The 9613-nt window shown below is 34.7% G+C and overlaps 1 long non-coding RNA gene across 2 annotated transcripts; it reads left to right on the top strand.

The window, feature by feature from the left end:
• Positions 1 to 3597: 3597 nt before the first annotated feature.
• On the top strand, positions 3598 to 9126 carry LOC132041827 (uncharacterized). 2 transcript variants are annotated; one of them, XR_009411258.1, is made up of 3 exons: positions 3598 to 3799; positions 5674 to 7559; positions 8481 to 9126. It is a non-coding gene; the product is annotated as an uncharacterized LOC132041827 (long non-coding RNA). The 2 variants fall into 2 exon arrangements; XR_009411257.1 differs by having other exon boundaries at positions 3599 to 3799; positions 8568 to 9126.
• Positions 9127 to 9613: the final 487 nt, after the last annotated feature.

The raw sequence follows: 9613 nt of genomic DNA, 5'->3' as shown, positions 1-9613 counted from the left end.
GATATTATCTTAGGGTGGGCCTTGTTATATGATTTGGGGCTAGCCACCCCGTTGTGTTGTGACTTATGTTGTTCTATTTGTTGTTGGTTCATTTCCACGTGGAGATAGTAGATATTGGTGACTCTAGCAGGTTACTTGTTGCTGTGTTGAGACGAGGATTGTGATTCTATTGTGGCTTGTTACGTAGCCTTTTTATTGATATTGTTGATGTGCCCATGGGTGGTATTGTTGAGATTGATTTGATTGTTGACATCGAACTCATACATTGCACGTATTCTCATCCTTCATGTTATACTGTTGATACGTTGATGATATACAATGAAACACTGTTATGAGCTGGGCTCAGTTGGATGAGAGTGACGTGAGGACCTATGTCCGATGTTTATCCTGGAATCGAGGTATGAGTCTTTGGTAGCGATTGCCGAGGTCATTGCCGGAATCGTGAAGAATGGTGCATGGACTTCGCGGGTCCCCTATGGGTTTTGCTGCCGAGATATAATGTTCCATTATTGGAGTACATGTGTATCGGTGCATATGCATTGCAGCCATATTTCATACACTATTGCATTGCATTGTACCTTTGGCTTCTTGTGATATAGTTGTGATATACGGATTCAGATTGGATGTACCGAGACTTGGCACAGTTGGGTTAAGATGTTGTAACATAGGTGATGACTTGTACTTGGTTACTGACTCATGTTGACTTATACCTTGTTGATTTACCTGTTTATCTTACTACATTATCTTGGTATATGTTACTTAATCTTAATCAGCCTATGATACCTACCAGTACGTGTTGTTTGTACTGACCTGCACTTGCTGCATTCTTTTATGAATGCAGAGTATCAGGTGGGATCGACGTCTACCCTCGTGGCTGAGAGTTCGAGGCTGCTGATTCGAGTCTGTTGGGGTGAGCATGTGGAGGCTTCGCTATCTGAAGACTCTTCTTCTATTATGTTTTACTTTGCTATTCTGAGATATTATTGAGACTATTGATATATTATTATTACTTCCAGACTTATAGATGTTAGTTAGATGCTCTTGTATGACCAGACCAAATACTGGGGTGGTTTCTGATTTACTTCCGCATTTATTATATATTCACATGTCAGACTTACGTTATTCTATCTTCTTCGGCTTTATTTATGTTTTATGATTGTTGGGGTAAGGGTTCGCCTACCGAGGTGAGAAAGATAGGTGCCCGTACGACTTAGTGAAAATGGGTCGTGACAAATAAAGATGAAACTTTAGATTATACCATTTTAGACATTGAGAGAAAGTATGTTACGAATAAGTGTGTGTGTAAATACTTGGGACATAGAATCCTTTGATTACATATTGTAATTGTTGAAACTTTAGATAATTATAAAGTTACCGTTTTTCCATCGATGAAACTTATTGCAGGATATTTGGTTCCACCCATAAGGGGTGCTTTATGGCCCATAAAGGTTATTAAAGGTAACCCTAATTTTCCTAAATAACCACACTTACAATGTACAATTAAAATATGCTTTATGTTGTATTCTCTTAGGCTCTCTACAATAAACAGTTAGTGTTTAGACTATGGCTTAGGTGTTGCTCCAATATACCGTGAAACCACTATCAATCGGCAATTCCAGCTGCAGTTCGTCTAGTTTTCTGCTTCTTCTAGACGAAAATATGTAAGTTCTCGATTATTATTTAATGTGTTATGTGTTCTTCACTTATGAAAGAACTTTGTAAAGAAAATTTTCAAATTTTGGAGTCAACCACATTAAATGTTAGATTATTGCCATAGGATTTTATTCGGCGAATAAAATGAATATACATCCAAATAATTTATAAAATTAATTAATTACCAAATTTAAGTTACTTCAAGAAAATTAATTCATTTTCCTACCAAAAAAAATTTTCGTATGTCATTCATGTTGTTTGAACCTTTTTTATGTGAGCTTGTGAGGGTCAACTTCAAGTCAACTAATGTGGAGCATTAGAGGATATGAGTGATGTGAGCCGCTGATCAAGTTACACCCAAAGAGCAACAAAGTGACAAGTAGTCCAATTACATGAACTCAAGCTAGGAGGATCAAAAAAGAAATACAAAGTTTTGGCAAAGAAGCTCATGGGACGAGGAATAAAAGGCAAAAAATTAGATTTGAAACAAGACCTAAAGATGTTCAACATGATCCAAATATTTCCAAGTGAAGACCAAATATGAAAAGGGCTAATTTTGAACTTTGGGAGGTGCTAAAGAGGCCCTTGGGTCGTGGAAAAAGAGAATAACATCAGCAGCCCGCTACCAATTCTCTTATGGAATTTTTACCTGTCATAGCTACCTTTAAGACTTATTTATGAATAACAACTACCTTATTTTTTTATTTAATTTTTGTAGCTTTATTTTTCCAAAATTACATTTCATAACTAATCCAGTAACTTTTGAAATACATGTATCTCTTTATTCTCCCTCACTACACATTTATCATCTTCTCCGCACCCTAAAAAAATCCGACATCTCCTTGGCGCCATCTTGTGCCGTCGGTGATGCGGAAAAAAAATTCTCTCCTATTGCCATAGTGATGCATCCATGGCTTCTTCTCGTATCGGACGGTTATCGAGCAAGTTGATCGGATTTGGAATAATGAACATCACAACCATAAAGCTTAAGCTTTTTGTGATTGCACAGCATATATCTGATTCAATGATCTAGTAGAAGTTGATTTCAATTCCCTACTTTTCTTGGAGTTATTACCAATATGTAAATGCGACTCAAATATGTTGGAACTCAACTACTCCTGCAAATCGTGTTAATATTTTTTTTTCCTTCTCGTTAAGATATGCATATGCTCAAGTTACAATCTTTTCAAGTAAGTATGGCACTTAGAGATATAATGATGCGAAGAAGGTGTTTGATGAAATGCCTCAAAGATATATTGTTGCCTCTACTGTTACGATATCATGTTATCTTGATCATGGGTTGGTGAATAAGGTAATGGATGAATTTCGTCTGGTTTCTACTAAGGATAATGTTGGCTGGACAGCTATGATTGATGCTGGTTAGAAACAGTGAAATGAAAAATCTTGGGAAATATATTTCAGTATATTTCGTTGTATTTCAATGTATTTCTAATTTGAAACAGTTTCTGATATATTTCATTGTATTCCATTGTACATACACATACTACAATTTTATATTTCTTAAACAATCAACCATATTTCATTGTATTTCAGTGTATATTTTTCTGTATTTGGAAGTATTTCTAAAAGTTTGGAATGGAGTAATTTGGAGAGAGAAACGTGGGTTGTTATGGAACTTCGACAGTTATGCGTCATACATGGTTGATTTAATTTGACTTACCATTTAAAATGAAAGAAGAGAATCTATTCCATAAATACAGCCTATTTTTACTCTGCCAGATTTTGTATTTCAGTATATTTCAAAATGTGAACTCTCCCAGCATTTTGTATTTCCGTGTATTTCTCTATATTTCAAAAACGCGAAATACAACTAAATACAACAAAAACTAGCTACGATTTGTAAATATAGAAAAAGTAGCTATAAATTGTTAGAAGCTATTAAAAGGTAGCTGTTTTTGTAAGTTGCCCTTCTCTTATTTAGCTTATTTAATTGATGGGCCCAAGCCCAACTAAGCTTAGTTGTTTCTCTAACTATTAATAATCTTTATCTTGTCATTAGGAGGGGAATTTTTGAATAGATGAATATTTCATAAGCAACCTTTTTGCTTGTGGAGACCTTTGAGGTTCTCTTTAGGGTTTTGCTCCTTTTGTTCTACTTTGAATCAAAGCTTGGATGTCTTTAATGGTAAGATTTCTTGTTTGAGTTCCCTCTCGTTCTTCTTCTTTTGCATGTAATTTTGAGTATTGACAAGAATTTATGTTCATCTATTTGAATCTTAAGTTCTTCTCCTTCCAGATTCAAACTCTCTCCTCTATATTCTTCTAATTGTAAGTGTTTCCTTTGTCTGTGCTTGTATCACTTTTGCTCTAAAATTTATAAATAAGTAGTATCTGCGGTTTTCTGTTTTTCTAATTTAAATAACAAGGTATGTTAGGGTTTTTTTTTTTTTCTGTTAGTTTCGTTTTATAAGATTATTCAATATATTGATGCTTATCTTTGATCTTTGATTTTTTTCTCTTTTTGAAATTTTTTGCAAGTGTGGAATGTTATGTGTTACATTAGTTACGAAATGTATAGAACTCTCGATTTTCTCATGAATTTTTATTTTTTATTTTTTATGTGTTATATTCAGAGCTGAGATCTGAGATTTTAGATCTGAGATTTGAGATTTTAGATCTGAGATTTCAGATCTCAGACCTGGGATCTCAGATTTGAGACCTGAGATCTCAGATCTGACACCTGAGACTTAAGACCTGAGATCTGAATAATGAAGAAGATTTTTTTCTCAATATCTGATTGGCATAATTTAATTTCTAAATTAAAATTAATAAATGTAAAATTTCAATAAAATATTAGGTTCTAAGATGGTGGTTTTTGGTGAATGTTTGAGGTGGTTGTGCACTAGAAATGATGAGGATAATGTGGTTGGCAGTGATGATCGTGATGGTGGAGGTGTTGCTGGTAATGACCCATAATAGTGGATGGTAATGGTTCTTGGTAGTGGTACCAATGGTGGTTGATAATAATGATAATGGTAGTGGTTGATAGTTATAGTGCTTTTAATGGTATATGTGATAGGTAATAATGGGTGGTGGTGGTGGTGGTGGTGGTTGGTGGGCTTGTGGTAGTGGTTAGTTGTGGTAATTGATACTAATTATAGTTATGATGATGAAGGTGGAGGGTATGGTAGTGATGTATTAAAGTAGTTGGTGGTGTCGGTGTTTGACACGATAGAAGTGGTGGTGGCAGTATTGGTAGTTGATGGTTGTGAGTGTAGTGGTAGCTAGAATTACAAAAGAGAAAAAGAGAGTAACTTTAGAAATAGACACTTGTTCTAATAAAATAAATAATATTAAAAACTCGGATCGCCAAAAAATATTTTCTAAATATTAAAAAGAAGAAATACACTATTAATATGAAAATTTCATTTATTTCTAAAATTACATTCCCAACAAGCAGTTTCATTGCTCTTCTTTTGAAAGAGTTTGAATGGATGTGAAGTTTTGTGTCTCTTTATATCACATTGTACGTACTTTCATCTTAACTTCTCTATTAGTTGCTTATATTAAAACCCGAGAATACATCAACTATAGTCTGTTAAATGAAGAAATGATTGAATATTCAAAGTATAAGGAGTAAATACTTCTTAACACTAGAAGGAGAATTTGTAGCATATGTTTAATTTGACTGTATAGTGCGTTTATCCTAGGCTGTTTCGTTTATGTGAATCTTAAGATTTCGTACAATTATCATTGACCTACTAGTTTTCGATAACTTTGAGTGTTTTAAAACATTAATTACGAAAGACTTATTCTTGATTTTTCACTACTTTTTTTTTTTTTTTTTAATTTATTGAGCTTTTGTTGATCGTCGATGCGGAAAAAGTTACAATATGAGTTCATCATCCTAAACATTCAACATGATTATTGTGATGAGACTGCTGGTATTTGTCTTGCCAAATAAGTGTTACAATTTTACATAGGTTGATCAAGGGGGTTGATAGATCAAATTCCACTCTTTTTGTTGTGTTCTAATATTTTGACTTGTTTTGTAACCAGAGTAAGGAAGAATTGTGGGAGAACAAATAATCATATTGGGCAAAACTATATGAATCATTACAATGAAGGATGTGGTATAGATAGATATCTGAGTTACCAAGAAATGTTTTAGATGATATCTTGAACCGCATGGTCATCAAAGAAATAGCAAGGTGAGTGTCTTGTTACAAAAATGAAATCGTATATGGCCTACTCATTCAATCCTTGTGTTTGATTGTCAGTACAATGAGAAAATAAAATACCAAAATCTATTATCATTCTAGTCACTTTTGAGTTCAAAAACATTGTCAGCAAAATCCTCTTGCAACACAATGACCTTACTGTCAAGTTTGTCCTTGACATGTCAAGTGTTGATTTAGACGATTGAGACACCCATCATTTGCTACGATATATCTCTAACATTTTTCTGAGTTCCTTAAAAATTCTATTGGAGAACTTTTAGGGTTCTCGTTAGGGCGAGTCGGTGGTCGTCTACTAGACAAAGCTGGAGATGGAGGTCGCGCGGCCGGGCTTTCAAAATTCTGTGCATCAGCTTTTGCCATTAATTATGCATTTATAGAGTCAGTGTCAGATGATGCCGAAGAAATAACCTGTTGTTGCAACTGGAAAATTAATGAATCAGTATTAGAACCCTACTGCTGTTGATAATTGAGATACGACAAAAACATTTTTTATGTGTGATTTCTTTAACAAACGTCACCCAAGTGACCCTTTGTATGACCTGCTATGTCTTGGCTTGAAGTCAAGATTCTTGCACGAAGGCTGCATTGGTACATATACCTACCTGGCCCATTTTGTCCCTGTATTTTGAAGAATCTTTGGTACAATTTTAGGCTGTTAGTTTTCAAGTGTTGCTCGTCATTTTAGGGAATTGCTCATCCTTCGGTCTCTCATCAATAATGTTTCTTGGACATCTATAACTTTGTTTTGAAGATGATAGACAAAATGTTGGATTTTTCAAGAAACGTCATAGATGATAAACAGAATGATGAAACTCTCTAAATTGATGAGCAACTCTTGAAAAGTAACAGCCTAAAATTGTACAAAACACTCTTCAAAATGCTGGGACAAAATGGGCTGAGGGGGTATATATACCAATGCATCCATTGTGCAAGAATCTTGGCTTCAATCCAAGACATAACAGACTATTCAAAGGGTCACTAGGTGATGGCTGGGTTAAAGGAACCGCCTAAAAAAAATATTTTTGCCGTGGCCCAATTATCAACAGCAACAGGGTTCTACTACTGACTCATCAATTTCCCAGCCGCAACAACAGGTTGTTTCTGCAGCACGATCGGACACTGACACAAATGCATAATTAATGGCAAAAGCTGATGCACAGAATTTTGAAAGCCCCACCGCGCAGCCTTCGTCTCCAGCTTCGTCTAGCAGATGACCACCGACCCACCCTAGCCTGAACTCTAGAAGTTCTACAATAGAATTTTTAAGGAGCATAGTAAAATATTGGAGACTTATCGTAGCCAATGATAGATGTCCGATCGTCTAAATCATCACCTAATATGTCAAGGACAAACTTGATAATAGGATCATTGTGTTGCAAGAGAATCTTGTTGACGATGTTTTTGAAGTCATCAATGACTGAGGATGATGATAGATTTTAGTAATTTATTTTCTCATGGAATTGGCTATCAAGCACAGGGATTGGATGTGTAAATCAGATATGGTTCCATTTTTGTGACAAGACACTCATCCTTGCTATTTCCTTGATGGCCATGCGGTTCAAAATATTATCTTTAATGTTTTGTGGTAACTCAGATATTCTGTCTATACCACGTCCTTCATTACAACGATTCACATAGTCTAGTTCAAAGAAGCACCAGAGACCTAAAGGCAAGCTATACGCCGATGATTCTGCGCCAGATCATGTAAGTTTCCTCGAAAAACTAATGCACCTACCCAACACAACCCTCTAGATCTTGCCCTTATTCCTTCATAAATTTTATTTGGAAGATTAGTTGGATCATCTAGTCTTCCTCTTTTGCTACACGAGAATGTGTTAGTTCTCGTTTATAATTTAATGTGTTATGTGTAATCCTTCACTTATGAAAGAATTTGTAAAGAAAATTTTCAGATTTTGAAGCCAACGAAATTAAATGAGAGATAGTTGTTATAAGATTTTATTCCTTTTAATTAATTACTGAAATTTAAGTTACTTCCAGGAAATTAATTCATTTCCTAGCCAAACAAAATTTCGAATGTCATTTTTCATATTTGAACCTTTTGTTCTAAAATGTATAAATAAGTAGAAAAAGGAAAAACTTTTATGTGCGGTTTTCTGTCTGTCTGATTGAAATGGCGAGGTATGCTAGGTTCTTCTTTTTTTATTTTCTTTTTTCAATTTCGTTTTGTAGAATTTATTTAATCTATGGCTACTTATCTGGGATTTTTTTATTTTTTTCTCTTTTTGTATAGAATTTTTGTAAGTCTAGAATGTTACGAAATGTATAGATTCTCGTTTCTCTCATGAATTTTTGGTCTTTAATTTATATGTGGTGTGGAAGAAGTTAATTTCATGGGTAATCAGATTTAGAGAAAATGTTACCTTTATGTTGATCGGTTTAATTTTATGTGTGTTAAGAACTGTAGCGCAAAACATATATTTTTCTTCCTCTCCTTTTTCTCTTTCTTTTCTTTTCTAGATGGTGTGAGTGGCTTGTTTGATCTTTTATAACTTTTAGTACCTAATAAAATTATCATTTTTCTTGATTATGGCTACATATAACATATTACATTAAAAAAATGTCTTTGGAAATTTTTTTGACAAGATTTCTCATGGATCAATTTAGGCTAAATATCAATCCAAAATTTGATGGGCTAAAACAGGCTCAGCTAATAAATGATGGGGTAATTTTACCACTTTTAATTATCGTCAGGCGTTCCGGGCTTGAACTTTTGGGTTCGGGCGTTAAATCCTTGGAGAATGCCATGGAATTCAGCTTGTATTGACCAAGGGTCGGACCTATGGCCGAGCCGGGCTTTGCTACTCGAGCATCGATGGTGAAATCGTCATGATTGGGTTATGGAAATTGGGCTCAGAAAAAGTGGGAGTCAGGTGGGTGTGAATTGTGATTCAGTTGTGTTGGTTAAGCCTAGTCCCGTTATGTTAGTTCAGTGGGTTTCACTTGCGAATAGAGTTTTGAGGGTTTTAGCCCAAATTTCAATTAAGGACAGGTATTTAACTTTTCTCCATGCTATTCATTAAAATATCTTGTTGTATTGAAAATTCAGCGGTTATTTGTGATTGGTTTGGATTCATTAGGTTAAAGAAATTTGAGAGCTATCGAGTTTTGAGGTCTGACTTGAATCTAACCATTGAGAAATGTTGAGATTGGTGTTAGGATGTTGGCTATTAAATTTGGAGTCACTTGGAGTTGATTTGGTCCGATTTGGATCAATTTTGGAGCAAAAAAGTGTGGTGAAATTTCTCAAGAACCTCCAATGTTCTGCCAAACCCTCTGAACAATTTATTTCAATGTTATGACCCAGTTTATATGAGATACTGGACTTGTGGCAAGCCCATCTATTAAAATCTTCTAGTAATTTGGCAAATTTATGATAATTTGTGTCAAACTTACGACATAATTTATACCCAAATTCTTGTGATTCATTAGGACCTCACAACAACAAAATATGTTTTTAGCGGAAATTAATTTCCGGCAATAACTTATTGCCGCCAATTATATTATAGAATCAATTATTATCGGCAATACCAAACTTCAGCCCTAACAATAAATGCCGCTAAAGGCTTTTCCGACCTTGGATCTAATGACATTAACCAATTCTTTGATAAATGTTTTTGTGGCAATAACTATTGCCGCTAAAAGAAAAGCCTCTTTGGCCTGTGGCATGCACATTCATCGGAGCTCTCAGTGATCAACTAGGATTATTTGTATTAAATCCTAGCGATAGGCAAGATCAT

Source organism: Lycium ferocissimum, unplaced genomic scaffold, assembly GCF_029784015.1.
Source record: "Lycium ferocissimum isolate CSIRO_LF1 unplaced genomic scaffold, AGI_CSIRO_Lferr_CH_V1 ctg1182, whole genome shotgun sequence".
Lineage (NCBI taxonomy): Eukaryota > Viridiplantae > Streptophyta > Magnoliopsida > Solanales > Solanaceae > Lycium > Lycium ferocissimum.
This window is presented reverse-complemented; position numbering and strand designations above follow the sequence as displayed.